Source organism: Cricetulus griseus, chromosome 3 (genome assembly GCF_003668045.3).
Source record: "Cricetulus griseus strain 17A/GY chromosome 3, alternate assembly CriGri-PICRH-1.0, whole genome shotgun sequence".
NCBI lineage: Eukaryota > Metazoa > Chordata > Mammalia > Rodentia > Cricetidae > Cricetulus > Cricetulus griseus.
In genome coordinates, this window is record NC_048596.1 from 123,045,507 (window position 1) to 123,067,055 (window position 21,549).

At 42.9% G+C, this 21,549-nt stretch overlaps 1 pseudogene; it reads right to left on the bottom strand.

Moving 5' to 3' along the window:
• Positions 1–8,102: 8,102 nt before the first annotated feature.
• Positions 8,103–9,411, bottom strand: LOC100759850 (annotated as a pseudogene).
• Positions 9,412–21,549: the final 12,138 nt, after the last annotated feature.

The following is a 21,549-nucleotide window of genomic DNA, read 5'->3' on the forward strand; positions in this document are numbered from 1 at the left end:
TTCATTGCTTCTTCATAGACAACATTCTATTGCAGTAAGCATGGGATGAGAAGGGACTAGGAGGGTCCTTTCATGTCACCCATAAAACTGTATGTGTTGTTTATCTTCTGTGGGCCTTGTACGGAGGCACAGGATGCCCTGTTAATACCATAATACCATATGATGAAGTGATTTAAGTTTTAGGGTGACTGTGACATTTGGGGAAGGAGCTAAAGGATAAAGGCATGGCCCCTGGTTGGCTGGCTCCCCAGAGTCTTTATGACACTATTATGCTTCCTTTCATTATGAAGGAGTCATAGATGTTGGTAGTGGTAGTGAGGCCAGAATAGAAACCAAAGACAATAAAACACTACTAACCAAGCATGACCACACACATGAAAGTGCCTACTCAAACAATAGGGACAGAATTCTGTGGACTCAGAATTCTGCTCGTGTGTGTGTGTGTGTGTGTGTGTGTGTGTGTGTGTGTGTGTGTGTGTGTATAGGCTCACGCATGTACACACCTGTACATGTCCAGGGAAGGGAAGGTAATCAGTGATCTTTGTCTCAGCAAAAGTGTCAAAAGTCACATAGCATTGACCAGAAGGACTTGGGTGATGCTACAAATACTCAATATAGTGCTCTGCTCTATAGGTAGCCTGCTGGCCTCGTGTAACTTCTGAACACTCAAACACAGCTAGTGTGACCAAAGACAAGAATTTTAAACAAGGTTTAAGTTTTGGGTTGTTTTTTGGCAGGGGGAATGTTCATTTGCATCTAGTGAGATAGCTTCATCCTGAACCATGCTGGAAGAGGGTTGGTTGGTGTGACAGTTTCCTCCTATAGTTTCCAAATCAAAGTAAGTAACCATGAACAGATCTTAGTGTTGATTTCCTAGGAAACTGAGGCCATGTCTCCTCATTTCCTCTACTGGGAAAGATTCTGCTGCCAGGTTAAAGAGAACACACCACTGCTAGATGTACTATATCTCTACCACAGGTAGAGCTATATATCAAGAGCTAGCTATGTCTAAGCCAACTTTCAAGCTCTATTCTGTAGCTCAGAAGTGGTCTGTATGCTGTCTACTATTACCAGGGGTTCTAAGAAAATTATGAAACTGCTTTAGGATCTTTCTGCATAAAGAAATGCAAAGCAGCCTTTTCTAACCTATTCTTCCTACACTAAGTGGAGTCTGCTAAGTTACCAGACTCTTAGAGAACTTTCTGACCTTCCCCAGGGAATCCATCTTTAAGTTACTCCAATGCTGGGGGAAAACAGAAGGGCACAGGAAACCTTCCCAAGATTTCCACCAGAGTTTGCCTTCTTATACCTTCTCCTTCCATCTCAGGACACCCTTACAAGTGGTAGCCTCAGACCTTAATACTCAAAGGTTTGAACCATAAATCCTTCTCTCTTTCTAGTCTACCAACCATTTCCAATCTCATCATGATAGTGAGCATGGCAGTATGCAGGCAGACATGGTACTGGAGTTGAGAGTCCTTACATCTTGATAGAAAAGCAACAGGCAGTCAACTGACTCACTCGGCAGTATCCTGAGCATAGGAAACCTCAAAGCCTACTCCCACAGTGTACGCTTCATCCAAAAAACTCATACCCACTCCAACAAAGTCATATCTCCTAATAGTGTCACTCCTTATGAGATTATGGGGGCCAATTACATTCAGATTACCACAACTGCACAATGATTACATGCTGCCAGGGTCATGAAGAATGGAACCCAAGATGTAGAGACAATGCTCAGTGATTGAGAAGGCATACTGTTCTTAAGAATCTGAGTTTGGTTCCTAGCACCACACAACTACTGGTAACTTCACCTCCAGGGGACCCAGCCCCTTCCTCTGACCTCCATAAGAACCTACAGTCACATACACAAAAACAAAAATAATAATATATGGGATACACTGGAGTAAAGAGTTATAATGGAATAATCATACAGGATGGGTATAATAAAGATAAGATAGAAGGCTAGGGTACATGAGGAAATAGTGTGAGGGACAACTAACACTTTAAGATGTCTAGAAAAGAATCATAAGGAAACTTACTACTATAGAAGCTTCCTAAAATATAAAATCTACATATATAAAAATTAAAATGAGCCAGGTGGCGGTGGCACATGCCTTTAGTCCCAGCACTCAGGAGGCAGAGGCAGTCAGATCTCTGAGAGTTCAAGACCAGCCTGGTCTACAAGAGCTTCCAGGACAGCCTCCAAAGCCACAGAGAAACCCTGTCTTGAAAAACAAACAAACAAATTAAAATTAAATTACCCCACGATGGAACAACAATGTCCCTACTGGAAAACACAGGATAGTAAATAAAAAGCCTCCTGCCAAGAATGGGTTACTGCTTTTGTATTTGTTGGCAAATGGGGTCCCATAGAAACCCTCCCCCCAAATTATAGATGATTGTCATTGCTCTTGGTTATCCTCCAGAACTTGACTATAAGACCTATTGTTGGAGACACCACACACATGGAGCATGGGAAAATCACATTTCAACCCTACTTGTTACCTTTCATCATGCTGGATACTGCTATGTAAGCTACCAGAGGAGAAATCTAAATCTGCCACAGGCCCTAGGGAAGAGCATACTACCATTACTAAGCTAAATGAAGACAGTATTAAACTGACTCCTAGTGGCTCATTCTTATATCCACAGATTTCTGTTGTCAGTCAGCCCTCATCAGATAAGCTTTTTTTTTTTTTGCAGTAGATGACAGTTCTCATAGAGACCAGCAATGGGTCAAGATGCAGAGAAAAAGAGACTGGAATGTTCGGCTGTAAACAGGACATCTGAATCATACATTCTCATCCCAAGGATCAGGGATCATATGGGAAAAGGGGTCAAAGACTGTCAGAGCCATCAGCAGTGGGTGACTACAAGGAAACTTTTATGGATACAATGGGAAAGTTGCACATAGTAATTGACAGCAGATAAAATAACATGCACAAGATCTGTGCAGGCTCAGGACAGACAAAATCCACCATGGAAATGGGATATGGGCATGAGTTCCAACCCTAGATAAGGAGTTATTGGCAGTTGACAGCTGCTAGTGGGCTGACTACCCTTCAGTGAAAGCCACACGTCCAAGAGGATATGGGCAGCACAAATTGTACTTAATGGGTTAAAAAAGAAAAAAGACAAAATATAGGGTGGATAGATCTGAAAGGAAAGGGAGAAGGGAAAATATGATCAAAACACATTATATTAAGTTCTTAAAGAATTAAAAAATGAGATATAAAATAATAATATTGAAATCTTTAAACTTAAGCCCTCAAATTCAGAAGAAATCTGTGGCATGATTTAGAAAGCTTTCTCCCATTTGCAATATCAGATACATCAACTTTTCTAAGAAGGAAAAAAATAATGAGAGCCTTTTCATTATTTCTCTCTGCCAAGGTCCTGGCCTTGCCTTTGATCTGATTTTCTGGCTGGAGCTTGGCCACATTATTTCCTTCAAGGACCCACCCAAGGTTGCAGGCAGCTGGTGTTCAGAGTAATCCAAGCCAATGATGAAGAAGTAGGGTTTGTTACCAACTGCTCGTCTCTAACTCCCTTTGCTCCATTCTCTCCAAGATCCTCCATCTCCACGAGATCAAAGCTGTGTTGAGCATGGGCTTCAACAGTAACAGCCTTTTTTTCCCATGCCAGGGAAATCAGTCTTCACTGGCTTCTAACAGGTATTTCTATTTTGAAACACAGCCATTTCATTTCAATGTTAAGACACTGCCGTAGCTAGAGATGACTGAATGAACCTGAAAAGGTCATTCCATCCCTCTCCTAGAGAAGAATCACTGTCCCCAATATAGAAGGTGATAGCTACTGAAACCAGTGGGAACAATAGATTAGATAGGTTTAGAAGACTAAAGACAAACAGTATGACACTGAAGAATGTAAATTTTCCATCCCTTCTTGAGTGGAGATAACTTTTAACAGAGAAAATGCATAGAGAAGATAGAAAAACAATAACAAAAGTCAACAACTACTTCCTGACCACATGTGTCATCTACCAGACAATAAAGGGTTCAGAATAGTCTAGCAGAACACAAAGTCAGACCTTTCAAATGGACAGTTAGGATGCAACTGTGATCAATACACCGTATACCCTGTAATGGTTTGAATATAGAATGACTCCCATAGATTCATGTGTAGAAAACTTGTTCCCAATCTGCCAGCATCCTTCTGGGAGGTTGGGGAAACTTAATGAGGTAGGACCTGTCTGGAGGAAGTAGGTCACTGGGATGTGCCTGAGAATTCTATTTGACGCCTAGTCTCTTGCTTTGTTCTTCCTCCTGTCCACCATATAATGAAGCATCTCTGTGATGTGTACTCTTGCCACCACGATACCTGTCAAAGAGCATTGAGCCAAATACTCACAATTGAGACCTTTTAACTGTGAACCAAAATAATTTCTTCTTTTTAGTTATGTTGGCCAAGCATTTGATCACAGCAGCAAAAAGGTAGTGAATACATACACCTACCTTAGGACTCCCTAAGCAGAGTCCCAAGCAATTTAAGCAAGCTTAATACCTCTGTGGCACTGCTCTTTACTTCTTCACTTCCGTAGCTAAAATTTGCTATGTACAAGACCTGAAACTCTATAATATGTGTGCTTCCTTCCTCAATGGAAAAGCCTACATCAACAGCATTCTTGGGGCGGGGGGACAGAGAAGGCTAATTGGTGCTTCTGGGAGCTACACTTGACCCACTACAGTGGAAACATCTGGTGAGCTCCCTTGTAGAGGAAAAAGAAAGATACCCTGTGTGATACAGCACTGTCTCTATATCACATTCTGCCTCAAGCTCTTCCCATTTTTTCCTATCCTTTATCTTTTCTATCAAACCAATGCACATTACTCTATAATGGAACAGTACTTCAAAAAAATTAATGAGTCTTTCCTTCTGTACTTACTTTTCTCTCTTGGCCTTTTCTTCCCCTCAGTCAAGCAGTCTGTTCTGTGTGCACTGCTTTAGGGGAGTGATGTGATAAAGCAGCAGAGGAATTAGCCATTGTAAAAGCAAGGCCTTTGGCAACGGACCCACTCAAGATGGAGAGCCAGACTAAGAAGCCAAAGTTAGGCCTTTAATGCAAAGCCATCTACCAATGAGGAAAGTGTTCCCCGGGCTTCAAGAAGCAGCAATCAGGAAAGCGGCAGTAAGAGGCAGCACAGGCACAGTGGGACTTATGGGATGTGCAGAGGAACCCATGTTAGCTAATCCTGTCAACTTGACAGGATCCAGAAAGAACCACCCAGAGGACTGACCTCTGAGCATGTGTGTGATGGACTTTCCAGACTGGATCAATTGAGGAGGGAAGTTGTTGTCCCATAGTAAATAAAAAGATAAAAGAAGAAGAATGTGAGCCCAGCACCAGCATGCTCACTCCCTGCTTCCTGACGGCAGCTGCAATGTGACCAGCTGCCTCATGCTCTGGTCTTCATACCTTTCCACCATGACAGACTACAGACTCCAAGCACAAGCCAAAATAAACCCTTCCTTACACTGACTTGTTAGGTGATTTGTCACAGCAGTGAGAGTATTACAGAGAGCCCTACAAAAGTGACACTATGCCCTGATCTTGGAGCTGAGCCTGAACAGGTAGGAAAATGGGATTCATTTCTAGGAGGTATGAGCTACATGATCTTCATCATATTTTCTGGGTAGAGTGGCAGAAATCAACTCATTTCCAGAAAACTGGTTACAAGATTCACTAATCACAAATATATAATGGCATGCTGGAATCAGATAGCCAGTACAGTCAGGAAATCTGCAGAAGGTCCTGAGTTAAATGTATATCATTTCTAGCTTGAAACTGGTCATGCTGAAAGCACATATGCCCTGAAGACATAAACACTGTAGTTCAAGACTTCCTTCCCCCAAGCCTTTGAGTACAACACTCACTCACCCATCCAACCACAATACTTGTAGTTAAACAGTTACCATTGTACCACAGGAGGTTAAAATCTAAGATGCTATCAGAAAAGTACTCCTATACCTAGAAAATATGGCAGAACTGGGGAAGAGGGAGTTCCAGATAGAAAAAGTCTTCCCCTACTAGACTGTCTGGCAAGTGCGTGTCTAAACAACACAGACCACAAATGAGGACAGCGCAGAACATGCTGGGGACCAACTGGGCACTGAGAATAATGGTTTAACATGGCTCATAGTATAAATATAAACTCAGAGAAAGAACAAGAAATTCCCAATTATTTGGGAGTGCATTCTTGTCACCATGAAAAACAGGTGCAAATTAAACTCATAGAAAACCATTCCCGAGCTGGTGAAGTAAAACCTGTATCTACTACATCTATTTGACAGATGAGAACTGGAGGGCTTGCCTCAGTCTTAACTTGGTATTCGTGTAGCTGCTTGATCTGAGACTTTCAACTATGAGATCAAAGTCTGCATAGCAGGACCAGAGGAGGGACGCACACATGTTGGAGCCAAAGGCCTTGGGGCCATGTCATGTGTAGCCACAATGAAGTAAAAATTCATCCTGAATCCCAACCCCAATCTAGGCAGCTCTCATACTCTTTATGTACCAGAGCAAAAACTATTCAAGGGAGGGATGAAAAACTCCCCGAGTAAGTCAGCCTTTGCTAAATAATTTAAGAGCTGACTTAGACAGGAGGGGTGGGGATGATAATGTCCTTGATGACTGGTGTGTGAAGGACATATTCTGGGAAGCAGAGGGCATCAGGGTGACCTCTGTTGAGTCTCAGTGGACTGGGGTCTGTTTCAATGAGCCCTGGAAGATGCATGGATGCACCACATTAGGATGAAAAGACAGCAGTGTCAGAGAGGGAGAACCTGCTGGTGGAGCTAAACCAGTATGTCAACCATTCAAAGCAAGATATTCATTGAATCTCCCATCCTACCACGATTGCCCTCAATGGCATTCTTCACACTGAAAAAAGAACAGTGTTCTGCCTGGTGCCAGGACAAGCAAGGGAAACAGAGCTCAAGGACCCATCATAGAAATTTCTAGAAGGAAGCAACACTTCTTTAATTTTTTAATCTTTTTATTTGATTTTTAAAAAATTATAATTTCACATGTCAATCCCTTCTCCCTCTCCCCCCAACCTCCCACCAACCTCCTCCCTCCTCCCCCTCAACTCCACATAGAGGGTAGGGCCCTCCATGGGGGCTCCCCAAATTCCACATCATCATCCTGGGCCGGGCCTAGGCCCTCCCCCACATGTCCAGGCCAAGAGAGCATCCCTTCACATGGGATGGGCTCTCAAAGTCCCATCTTACACCAGGGAAAAGTACTGATCCTCTACCAGAGGCCCATAGGGTGCCGAGGCCTCCTCTTTGACATCCACGTTCAGGGGTCTAGATCAGTCCAGTGATGGCCTCCTAGACAGTAGACTGGGGGCCATGTGCTCCCCCTTGTTCAGGTTTCTGTGGGATTCACCAGCCTGGTCCGGACCCCCTTGATCTTCATTTCTCCCTCTCTGCAACTGGGTTCCAGAGTTCAGTTCAGTGTATGGCTGTGGGTGTCTGCCTATGGGAAGCAACACTTCTTAACAACTGCATCCTTCTGTAGCACAAGGAGAATAGCCCAGGCTCAGCAGGATGCTATGTTCCCACGTGGCAACCATATCCTTCCTTTAGCTTCTCAGGTCTGGCTAAGAATGCCGTGAATCCCAACTTTTCTGAATTTTGAGGGGATACTTCAGCATGTTGTTCTAAATAACTTCAAGTGAGTCCTCTGGCCATGTCATGCTGGTCATGAAAATTACTTGGAAGGGATTGCTGAGGATATAAAGTTCTTGTTGAAATTTAATCCCTGTTATGAGATACTAGGATATGATGCCAGGAAGGAGGCTTTTATTTTGCATGTAGAACCATTGTGGGTCTTGCCTGTGGCCAATTTATAGATTACATTGGAGGTTATGAGGGCTTCAAACTCGAGCTGGGAAGTGAGGTTACAGAAACAATTATCAGGACCAATCACATGATTCCAGAGCTGAAGTTTCCAGCAGGGGTCTGGGTAGTCAGGCATGGCTTTGGACTTCTAAGGAAGCAATGCATGGGGGGGAGCTCAAGGGATTACAGAAGGTAGGCAAGCACTGTGGCAGCCTCTAGCCACCTCATTGACATCAGGGATATATTCTAAGCAGCTGGTGTTGACGGAGGGCTCCAGGTAATGCCAGCTCTTGGTTTGCTTGGTTGGTGGTGGTTGGAGGAATGGTGCTGAAGTATCTGCTGACAAACTTGGCCTTGCTGCCTAGCTCCTCAGTTCTGAGGATCTGATTGTATTTGTCCAGGCACTCTGATCAGCAAGGTGCACTAGTCTTGATCTGCCCAGCACAGAGCCTGACCACTAGGTCAGCGATGAAAATATCCTTAGCAATGAGATACCATGATGCCCCAACCATTGTACTGGGTCAGCTTGAATGGGCATAGAGACTCAATCACAGAACCAATCTGGTTTACTTTGAGCAGGAGGCAATTGTAGGACTTCTCACCCACAGCCTCAGCAAACCACTTAGAGTTGGTCACCATTAGATCATCCCCAGTCATCTGTATGCCTGTACTAGCTGTGAACTTCTGCCAAACTTCCTAGGCATGCTGGTCAAATGGGTCCTTGATAGACACCACTGAAAAAATCCCAGATAAAAGATTTATGAAGCTCAGCCAGCTGGTCAGGTGTGATGTACCTGGTAGTGTCATCGGGAGACTTGACATTCTAAAGAAGTCAGAGGCAGCCATATCCATGCCGATGACAACCTGATGAGTGTAACCAGCCTTCCCAGTTGCATTCTTATATCATCTCCAGCACTCCAGGATGTCAGGTGCCTTAGTCACCTACATTGGTGGAATCTTTACCATATTTCTCCTTGATGATGTTCTTTGAGTTGTGGTAAGTGTCTGCTCCAATGTGTATGGCTTTCTGGAGACTGGACACACCCACAGGGAGGATCATGAACTCTTGCATGGCCAGTTTGTTGCCATCATGAGAACCACCATTGAACATGTTGAAAAACAAGGCTGGCAAGACAACTTTGGGGTTTCCAGCTAAGATGGTGATGTGACAGTACAGAGATAACCTTTTGTCTATATCACAAACTTTGTAGACAGCCAAGGACCTCTTCCTCCACTGCCCAAGATGGCATTTGCACTAAATTTAGGTTTTTTTCAGTCCCATCCATCTCATTCATCAATTTATTGATCTTTTCCATTGCACAACCTTCAGTTTCTTGCCAACTAGAGAAGGTGCAAAAGCCTTTGAGACACCCTACCCCATGTAATGTATCTTATCATTGTCCTGGCTTCATAGATGACAGTGGAGGCACTTGTGGGCATAGCAGCTTGGAATAGATATTTGGAGGTGCAGAGATCAACCTCAATAGCAGGATTCCCACAAGATTCAAAGATTTCTTTGCCATGGATCTTGAGACTAGACATGGTAGATTTCTGGTCATCAGATCACCATACAGGAAGGAAACAGAGAATTCTACAAATAACATGGAGAGTGTTAAGGAGAGATGTGATATGTGCCTGCCCCAAGTCCCCATGCTGCTCCCCTAGGTAGGGCCTTTATGAGGGAATGATTAGTACCATGCCCTCTTAGATGAATTAGTCCATTTATGAAGGTAATGGATTAACAAGTTATCTCCAGAGTAGCTCTGGTTATGTCTCATACACTCCTTGTCTCTCAGCATTTGATGCCCTGTGTCACTTTGGGACTCTACTAGTAGTAAGACTATCAACAGATTCAGTTCCTTCTTCTTGGACCAAGACTATGAACTAAATCAAACTTCTTTTATCATTTACATATATTATGGTATTATGTTATTAACCATAGAAACTGATTAAGTAGCTATCAGATACACCAAGGCTCTAGGTTAACCGACTAGTCCAAATTCACACAAGAAACAATTGATGGAGCTAGGACTTGGTCTCAGCTCAAACTACAAAGCTTAAACTCTATTTGTTGGTAAGATAGGAAGAAGCACTTAGGGATTCAATCAAGTTATTGCATTGTCACTCCTTGGCTTAGAGTCTGGCCCATAATAAATGCCTAATAAAGTTAATACTTTAATCATCCATTCATACAGGGAAGATGATGTGAAATGTCCTTCTTTATGCCGCAAATATGTGTTGCTTTTATTGGTTAATGAATACAGTTTTTTGACCAATGACTGGGCAGATTATAGCTAGGTGGGAAATCCAAACAGAGATAGAGAGAGAAATAAGGTGAAGCCAGGGAGATGCCATGTCACCTCCAGGGAAGCAAGATGTGAAGTAAGAAGCCACTAGCTTCATGGTTAAACATAGAATAATAGAAATTGATTAATTTAATTGTGAGAGCCACTCAGTAATATGCCTGAGCCATTGGCCAAACAATTATAATTAATATTAAGCCTCTGAGTGGTTATTTGGGAACTGGTGGGTGGGACAGAAGACATCCAAATACAGGAAGGGTTTTTTATGTATACATAATGTCTGATTAGCTTGACAGGCTATAGTGACTATTATCACTTCAAATGCAGAAGACAGGGGCTGCCTTCAATTCTTGGAATGCTAAAGGTAAAATGAGGTCACTCAGGTCCCCACATAGAGCTCCCATTCCCTCTCCCACCATAGGCATATCAGGCAACCACTCCAATGTTCAGGCATTGTTCAGAAGAACATGATTGAAATGCACCTTTTCAAATTACTGGGAAGAGTTCATCTTCACTGTCAGTTTGACTGGATTTGGAATCACCTAGGAGACACACCTCTTGTGTGCCTATGAGGAGTTTCCAGAAAGGCTTAACTGAAGCAAGGCCTTCCCTCAATGTGGGCAATGCCATCCCCTAGACTGACATTCCAGACTGAATAAAAGGGAAAATAGCTGAAACCTGCATTATTTCTGCTTTTTACTTTAGACACCATAAAACCAGCCTCCTCACACTCTTAGCTGCATGCCTTCCCTTTCACTGTGAACTGTATGCTCTCTGACCAAGAGTGCAAACATACCTTCTCTTCTTAAGGTGTGTTTGTCAGGTGTTTCCCAAGGCAAGAGCAACGTAACTAATACACTGATGAATCCCAGCCTGGAGCATCTTCCCCCTGGAGAATCAAAAAACTAAGACAAGGAAAAGGGAATCATAGCCCCACTAAATACTGTCTACAAAGAGGAATGCATGCCCCTTAACCCATGCACTTAATTATTCCCTAACTGCCTGTGGATGTGACTAAGACATTACAAATTTCTTTGAAGGCACTATTGACCTCAATGTACATTCTGGACATTAGGAATTCACCCACTTCAAAGCCTAGGGAGGGCACCCACACTTTTAGCTTTGGAATTTTTCACTGTAACAACCACTACTTTAAGGATGTACTATTATATGGAGTATGGTATCTGGTACTGTAAGTCCTTAATAATAACGTCATACAGTACAACTGTCCAAATGCTTTGGTTACTCTTTGTCTGTAGGTTGTACTGGGGAAAGGACCTGAATCTTGGGCTAGACAAGTGCTCTATTGCTGAGTGACATCCCCAGCTGTGCTAGCTGGTTTCATGTCAATGTAACACAAGATAGAGTTAGCTTAAAGGAGAGAACCTCAATTGAGAAAATGCCTCCATAAGGTCTGGATATAGGGCATTTTCTTAATTAGTGATTGCTGGGGGAGAGCTCAGTCCATTGTGGATGAAGCCATCCCTGGGCTAGCGGTCCTGAGTTCAATAAGAAAGCAGGCTGAGCAAGCCAGTAAACAGCACTCCTCTGTGGTCTCTACTTCAGTTCCTGCCTCCAGGGTCTTGATTTAACTTCCCTTGATGGTGCACTGTCATGTAAAGTGAAAGTCAAATGAACCCTTTCCTCAGCAAGTAGCCTCTGGTGTTGATCTTTATCACAGTAATAGAAAGTAGAACACTATCTATGGTGGTTGGTTTTAATAAGGAATTTCCTTCACAGGCTTAGGTATTTTAATACAGTTGGTGGAATTATTGGTTGGAGTGGGGGAATGGGGGCTATGAGAGGTGTAGCCGTATGAAGGAACTACATCACTGGAGGCAGGCTTTTAGATTTTAAGCTGCACCTCCATCCCAGCTCATTCTCTGCTTTATATTTGCTGTTAAAGATGTGATCTCTCAGCTTCCTGCTCTGGCTACTGAGCCTGCTGCCTGCTGCCATGCCTCCCTGACTTTTACGGACTCTCTCCCTGAACTGTAAGCTAAAATAAACTATTCTGCTTTTGATCATGGAGTTTTATCACAGCAACAGAAAAGTAACTAATACACAGTCCTTTTATCACACTTTCCCTGAGATCTCCTGGAGACACATGGCTATACCTCTAGATACAGGGGGGAAAAACAAATTTCAGAGTGAAGACAACCCTTCCCAGAACACTGACTCCGTATGAGAAATCTAAGCACTTCCCACAGGCTACAGCCACACCAGCCACACAGCCTTTGAGAGAGAACAAAACAAAAGATAGAGGAGCAAAGATCTCACCTCCCTATTCAGTGTGTCATATTCTTTGCCACTTCCCTTTGTCTATGCTCCACTGACTTTCTCAAATTCTACTGGCTCCTGGTGTTTCTAAATTCAAAGAAATAAATGAGTAAATAAATAAAACCAAGAGAGTGGGTATGAAATTTCTGATCCCAGGTCCTTAGGCAGACAATCAGCGCCCACTCTCACCCAAGCTAACCTGTTCCCTCTCTGCCGCCTTGTCCTCCCTCCCTGCTTTAGCAGCATTGGGGTTCTTCCCTATGTTCCTCTCCACTGTCCCACCCAACCAGGTCTTATAAACACACAAAGCTCTTTGCTCTCATCTTTCCCAATGACCCCTCTTTAGTAACCTGTCACTCTTCTGTTTTCTCACAGTAAACAAAAAATCCAATGAAACAAAAGAATAGCATTCTCATAGAAATGTATATATATCAGAAGTAAGCAACTGGGTGGGTTTTCTCAGATTCCTTAACCTGTTAATGCACCCAACCTACTCTTACCTGGTTTTGGAGCTTACTGAATCTTATTGTGCCATGTAACCTTCCTATGTATGTCTTCTCTCATCCCCAGCTTGATGTAACAACCCTGAATTCACACTCTGGTCTCAAATGAAAGGCTCGATAAGCACAAATGCAGTTTGATCACTGGTAAATGGGCCATGGCTCGTAGTCAGCATCCTTACAATCTCCCTCACTGCCTTGGTACACTTCACAGAAGGTCCAGAAGGGAACAGGAGGCTGGCAGGACATCACAGTGGGCAGTTCCACAAAAAGAAGTGCACAGACCGCAAATGGTGCACAAGATGTTAGGTCTAATACTGCCAGAGAGAGAGAGAGAGATGAAATAAGGGCAGTTATTTAATTTACATATTCGTGAACAGCTCTGAATGCAGAACATATAGCATATAAACAAGCCATGAAAATATATTGCATCACCCAATGAGGAGGCTTTATTCTGCTTTCAACTATCTTCCCATTCACCTGCTTAAAGAGAAAGCCTGAGTCTTGGACTTGAATGTCTTGTCTTCAGTATTTAGAAATACTTGCTAGTCTTCAACAGTTCAAAACACTTGATAACTATTCCTTTGAAATTAAGGAACTGGGACATGGGAGATGGCTCAATAGATAAAGTTCTTGCTATGCATACAGGAGAGCCAGGGTTCAATCCCTAGCACCTACATAAAAAAATAAAGTCAAGCACAGCCTCACAAATGCTTCTGGGAGGAAGAAACAGAAGGGTCTGTGAGGCTTATTGACCACCAGCCTAGCTCCAAATTCAATGAGAGACCCCATCTCAAAGAAATGAGGTAGGGGGTAGAGGGAGAGAGAAGAACCATGTGGACACCTGATATCCTCCTCTTGGCTCTGTATGAACATGGACACAAGTACTTACACACACACACTTGCATCATCATCATCTACACTCTCTCACACACACATTCAAAAAATAAGAAGCTCCCTCAGAAAAAGTACCTTTGTAGGCAAGAGGAGCTAGGTAAGATTAATGAAAACTGTTTATCTTATTTAGTTTGATGCCAGCCTTATAATTTTAGCATGATACACAGACTGTTTTTATTTCCAGTGTTGAAAGGTTCCATTTCTAAACAAATTCAAGAGAGCTTATTAAAGGATAAAAAAAGAACACCTCCAGAGTGCTGATATTGCAGAAAAGACTGTGGGGTGTTGCTGAGGAGGCAAAGGTTGGACAACATGACATAAATGACAAAAGAAAAGGACAGAAACTGGATTAGAAACACCCACATCATAAGACTGACACCAGTAGAGCTGCAACTCAGCTTTGTTCTGTATACTGCAGCCCAAGTATATCAGGCTTGTTCTGATGACCAGTTGTAAAAGAACCACCATGCCCAACCTCCAAACTTCCACCCCATAGTTTTATTCTAAGAGCAAAGAGTCAGCTGGCTCATGGCATTTCCCTGGTGATTGCCTCTGCCTCAGAGCACACGTATGAGCTGATGGAGAGAAAGGAGGGGCTCCCATGACAAAATAAGAATGTAGGGTTTCCCTCCTGTGAACACAAAAGTACATCACCAAGCTTCTCCCCAACATCACCTTATAACCATTCGGGAAAGGGAGTTTGAATGAAGGCAATGAGGTCTTCAGTGAGGCAAGATGAAGAACCAGGGCTTTGTTGATGAGGATGAGCACATTATCCTTGTGTGCTTAGGTCCTGGCCTGTTGTCCACCTCTATATAGGAGAGAAGCTTTTTTTGCTACTTATGCCAGCCTGAACCATTATATGTACAAATGTCCTTTCCAAATCCACATGTCTAACCTTTGCAATTGATGTCATCAGGAGGTAGAGCCTTTGGAAGGTGATAAGATCATGACAGTAGAGCCTTTATGGATGGGAACACTGTCCTTATGACAGGACCTTTACCACGTGAGAAGCCAGAAGTGTCATCTGTGAACTAGGAAGTGGCCCACAAGACACTCAGACTGCTCCTTCACCTTGGACTTCTCTGAAGACGGAGACATCCCCCATCACTTTCAGCTTTTGAAAGCTCTGAAAAATAAATTCTTCATCTCTGAACCATCTCAGTATATCCTCAGCTCAACATCTCCACTGCTCCTATTTTGGAAGAATGCTGAGGCCCTGGATACTGTCTGGATTCTAGTTAGTGATGGGGAGGTAGAAGGAGCAGGGCTGGTGATGCTTTGGCCCTGGGCCAGCCATCTCTGGCTTTCCATACCCTCTGCCTGGATTTCTGAGTTGTGCTTCCAACATCATCTTGCCAAGCAGGTTGATGCACTTACATAATAGAAGGGATGGTGGCTTGAACTTCCTGGGAAGATTGGTCCTCACCTGCCAATACTACACAGAAGCCTCATGAACCACCATCTGCAATGGTCACACATGCACCTCTATCTCACCTGAGCCCGGCTGAGTCCCAAATCCACTGTCCTGAGATGAGTTACTGCCTTCTCTTCCCTTTGTAGCAAACTGCTCCCATACAAAACCTCCCCAAATACCACTTCTCTACCCCATGATCTTTTTCTGGAATATATCCTTTCTTCCATTCTCATTAGTCCTGTTTATAGCTAGTTCACTGTTTTTTTCTCATTGTTGTAGTTCTTTAAAAATTTCATTCAATGTATTTTAAGTATATTTATCCTCTACCCCAAAACCTCCCAGATCTACACCTCTTCCCTACACATCCAAATTTGTCTTTTTCCCCTTAACTCACCAAGTCTAATTTGTGCTGCCCATATACACTTGAATGTATGGCCTTCCAATATAGAATGCTCAGTCTACTAGGAGCCACACCCTTAGATAAAACTGATTCTAACTTAACTGCAGTTCAGATCATCAGTGGTCCAGACCTCTGTCATTAAAACTTTCTGTATTCTACATGGTTGTAGTAAGGCCAGATGGAGAGGCAGGGATTATGAAACTGCACTTTGTGTGTAAGCTGATACAGGGCACCATTATGGCTTGGAGGGGTTCAAGACTTCAGTCCATTTTATCAAACAGAATGCTCATTCCAGTACCTTTTGTTGCTCCTCATACAGGAAACGTGTCACTGGGTAGAAGTCCCCAGCTGGCAACCAAGAGACCTTCAACTCAGATTGCCCACTCACTGTCTATCTTTGTACAGGCAGCTTTCTGTCTGGGCCATGGCCTACTAATTCTGAGATGTAATGGCAAAAATGAAAAGTGATCAACAGGCTATCAATTGACTAAAAAAAAAAAATGGGCACAGAATCCAAGAAAGAAAACAGAAAGGAGAGGGTTTTGTTCAGATACTTCTGCTTCCTGTCTCCCAGCAGCCACATAGCCAGGCTGCTCCATCAAATTCCAGCCAGGTTCCTCCTACTCTTTTTCTGGAGAAGGTGCCAGGGGGCCCATGTGAGGGATTTTCCTTCTGGTGTCTCAGTGGTGTGCTTGAAGCTGCCATAGACCTAAGAGCTAGCATCTAGGGGAGAGACTCTCTCAGCTGCAAGAGCAGTCCTAGATAGAAGGAACAAGTAATGTGTCTTTCACACTTGCATTTGCTATCCATGGCAAGGTACCATGTGTTTCTGAACAGGAACCCCAGACCCTTCTGGGTTTCTGGCTTCATTAAACCCTCACGGAGAATCTACCAGAACATTCTGTAAGCAGAGCATTCAGCTTTACACACACACACACACACACACACACACACACACACACACACACACACACGGCTGTACCAGTTGTTAAGATATTGAAATCCTTCCATGACAGCTGGTGGATGGCTTTTGCTCTAAGTATTCTAGCCGTCACACACCCTTGACACCAGCAAATAAAGGGTCACTCTATGGAGCTTCCAGCACTCACATGTTATTAATTCCTTGTAAAATGTTTTGAGGGCAGGCAGGGGAGACAGATCCCTGAGGAAAGCACTTGCTTCACAAATATGAGGGCCTGAGTTCAGATCCCAAGAATCCATCTAAATCCAGAGACAGAGGTGTGAAGCTATAATCCCAGCACTCCTATGCTGAGGTGGGAAGTGAAGACAGGAGAACATACTGAAGTTTGGGACTGGCTAACCTGTCTTACACAGTTGCAAACAATAAGACACCCTGTGTCAAACAAGGCAGAAGACAATGACCAACATTGAGGTTGTTCTCTGGCATCCACATACATTACAATTACAACACTCATGTATAGGCACATATATGAAAAGGTGTACACATACATGGATCATAAACATATACAAACAAGATAAAAATAAACTTCTTCAAATATTGTCAATTTTTGTTTCTTTTTTGGTGGGAGACAAGTTCTTATTTTATAACCATGTTAGCCTGGAACTTTCGATCTAGCTCAGGCTAGACTTGAACTCATAATCCTCCTGTCATGGCCTTCCAGGTTCTAGGATCACAGGTGAGTGCTACCACATCTGGCTGAATAGTATCTGTGAAAACATAAACACACATACATTCACACACTCTCACATACTGGAAAGGAGTGTGTTGTAAAATTTGGTTAATTCTCCAGATTAATAATGGATGTTTAAATAAAACATAGTGGTATAAAATCCACAAAAATGCTATTTTTATTGAAAATAGAGTCTTCTCTCATCAATACACCCTAAATACAGTTTCAACTTCCTCCACTCCCCCTACCTCTTCCCACCTTCCCTCTCCCCCACATCCACCTGCCCTCTATTTCCTCTTCAGAAAAGAGCAGGCCTCCAAGAGACAATACCCAAACAGGTCAAAACAAGATACAAGATAAGACAAAGCCAAAGCCCTCATATTGAACCTGGGCAAGGCAACCCAATAGAAGGAAAAGAGTCTCAAGAGCAGGCAGAGTCAGAGACACACCCACTCCCACTGTTAGGAGTCCCACAGAAACACCAAGCTAACAGCTTAAAATATACACAGAGGACCTAGTACAGACCCATATGCAGGCTCTGTGCTTGCCATTTCAGTTTATATGGCCCTCATGCATGCAAGTTCCTACAGAGGCCAGAAGAGGGTGTCAGACTCCATGGAACTGGAGATACAGTCAGTTCTGAGTCAGAAGATATAGGTACTGAGAACCAAACCAAGATTCTCCGCCAGAGTAGTAGGTGCTCTTAGCCACTGAGACATGTCTCCAGACCTTGAGTTGTGTGGTACATGAATTAAAAGTGTCTTTACAAAGCTTATAGGCTGGAACCTCCACAAATATTTACAAAGCTTAAAATTGTATATACATGCATATAGGTCATTGCATTTCCATGTTATGAACACGGACACAAACTGAGAAAATGGAGTTTTGTAGGATGAGATGAAAAACAACAGAGGTCTTCCTCTTTGCAGCTGGCACTCTAATGGATTTTTTTTTTTTTTTGGAGACCTCTGTTTTTAGGAATAGCAGCTGAGGCACAGAGAACCTGGAGAGCCTGCCCTCTCACAGAGACTTTGTTCTTCCCAGCTGGTCATGAAGATTCAAGGACCCTTCAGAGGTCAACGGAGGCCACTGTGGGATGCTTCTTTTTGATGCTCGAAATCCTTTGGAAAAATAAGTAATGCCAAGAAGGGGTGAAAATATCAAGAAATATTTTAGCTGTTTGCATTTTTTAAATCAAGGCTTTTGACATAAAAACCAGAATGCAATGTAATTGTGGTGTTCACATGATAATTAGGGCTTTCCTAGTAAAAATTAATTCAAAGCACAAATGAGGCAGTCTGGTGCAGAAAGGGAGGACAATAGGAAGGTTGTATGCTACTAGCAGTCATTCTGTGATATGGCTTATTCAGTTGCCAACAACAGAAGCTGGGAAATGAAGGACAGCAGAGAATGGAGGTGGGAGGAAGCATCCATTTGACTGGGAGGAAGATCATCACCCAATCTCCCAGAGGCAAGGCAACTCATTAATTCACAGCTGGGAGCATGCTTCCCGACAAAGGTTAGTATTAAAATAAAGAAAATCGTGTCTTTCTCCTTTACCTACAGCACAGTAGCAATGAGAGAGAAGGGGAAAGAAAGCGTGTGAGAGTCTCTTCTCACCTCCTCCTTTGCCCCCAACATTTCCAAAGCCAGAGAGCTCAAGAGACAGGCAGAGTTCAAAGTCTCCCTCAGGTCTCAGTCCTTGGAAATTGAGTCCCTTCTTCATCCGGAGCTGCCCACCAGTTGCTATGGTAACACAACATCTGCTACCCAAACTCTGCTCCAGTGGTCACTGGATTTGGCATCTGCCAAGCTATTGCTGGTTCTGCATCTTGCCTCCCTGTGCTGCTCTACTCCCGAAGGATCGTATCACACTTTTCCTGCAGAGTGAACATTTATTCAGAAAGCAAGTTACAGAGATAAGAGGGGTTAAATCAGTGTGTATGTGATCCCGGGGAGGCAGGAACATTATTGCATGTGGAGCCATTAACTCATCCAATCTCCAGATTGATGTTCTGCATGTGTTGATTTCCAAACCTCCTGTGAGCCACTCTCCAGATCTCATTCATTAGCATTTGTTTTTCGAGGGGCACATATTATTTATTAAAACTTCATAAGCAATTTAAAACACACAAATTCCAGTCTCCTCTCCCTTGTTTTCTCATTTGAATACATTTCAAGTTTAATTGCTTGCCTGTCTTTCTTTCTATTCGCCAATTATTTTTAAAACTGAACGGAATAGAATATAAATACAGGTTTCCTTGCCGACCACTTTCTCTTGTTCCTCCAAGAAGCATCATTATTCCCACTTCCTGATTTAAAAATCCCAATTTGACTTTGCTTTCCTTAATGCTTACAATTCTCTCTGGTCTCTAAGAAACTGTGAGGTGGCAAGGGGAAGCAGAAAGAATGAAGACTCTGCAGTTATATGAATTTAGGGCTGACATTTCATCAGAGGGTTGGCCTGGGACTTCTCTATTGTAGACACCAAAAGCCTCAAAACCCAGGTCACCCATAAATCTAGGGTAAACTGGGGTAGCTGTTTGCCTTCTTCCTAGCAACTTCATCCACTTACAGAATGTTCATGGGAGACCTGCTTAGTCTTCCTAACACACAGTTTTCTAATTTGTTCAATGACAACAAAGCACCCATCAAAAGATTGCAATAAGGTTTAAATATGTTGTTGGTTAAAATGTTTAATGGTTAGGCCAGTGAGATGCCTCAGCAGGTAAGAGCACTTGCCACCAAGCCAGACAACCCAGGTTCAATCCCTGGAATCCGTATGAAGGTAGGAGAGAAACAATTCCACAAAGCTGTCCTCTGACCTCCACAAATGCAGCATGGCCTGCAAGGGCATGTACACACACACACACACACACACACACACACACACACACACACACACACACACACGTGAAAAATAGTATCTAATGCTTAAGCCAAATCTTCTACATATAAACACCATTAGAAACCTTTCAGAATTCTTGGGATTAGATTTGCATCACTCATCAACACATAACAGAGCAATTGGTGCTTTCAGGTATGGAGCATAAGGCTGAGATTGGAGTTAGGATTGGGCTGGGCAACATGAAAAGCAGATTTTCCTGTGAGTACTTGCAAGGTGCCAGCCTGCTGGGGGTCATTGGAGTCACACTGCTGGGCTATAATTCAAAGCCACCTGACTCAGACAAGGACATTACACCCCCCTGGACACATCCTCCTTCTTCTCTTTGTTGACAATTAGTTTCTAATAGCAACTGTACTCCTAATGTTTCCATTGTTATGCAGGCTAGAAAACACTTTGATTCCGAACATCATTAGGACAAATCAAAACAAAAACCCTTGGTTCCCAAGAGACTTTGAGAAGTAAGTTATAATATCACCCACTTCCAAAGCAGCAAAACAACAAACAACAAAACAAAACCATTCTCCTTATTGTTAGCAGTATTTTATGGAAAGCTTTCTAAAAGATAATATGCACTTATGTGCCTTCTTTTCTTTAAATTATACCTTTCATTTTGATAGAGTTATAGATTCCCATAGAGTTGTAGGAAACAGCAGAAATCCCATGAACCACTTAGTGTCCCCAGTGGTTACAAAACTGTGTATCACAGCAGGGTATCAGCATCAACACTGTCAATTCACAACACTTCCATCACCAGTGTCCCTCCCGTTCACCTGGTAACCACACTCCCTCTTCCTCCTGCCTTCATGCCACTTAAATTTTGGCAGCCACAAATCTTTCATATTCATACTTTTATCACTTCATGAATGCTTTTTAAGTGGTCTCTCTCAGGGTACAACACTTGAAGATTTACTTTTCTCAGGAGAGTTCTCAGGAGACTCAGCAGAAACTGAATACATTATCAGTTCATTTGTTTTCTTTGTTGAATATAGGGTACAGGTGGGACATGGCTATGGATTAAATTTAACATGACTGCTGCTATGCTGAGTCACAACCACTGTGATTGCCCCAGAGTAACCTTGCTCCGTTTTTTTAATTTTTTTCCCCTCACATTTGCCCAGTAAACCAGAGGCAGACAAAACCGTTTAGTGAGATTTTGACAGCTGGACACTGGTACCAGGAATGCACACGACTCCTTGTTAAACCAAGTGTATTTCTGTTAAGGTGAAATTATTTTCATCCTGATCTATATTTGTTCCTCTCCTCATGAACCAGCTGCTACCTGGAACCACAGTCTGGTCAATAGATCTCCCAATAATGTCCATT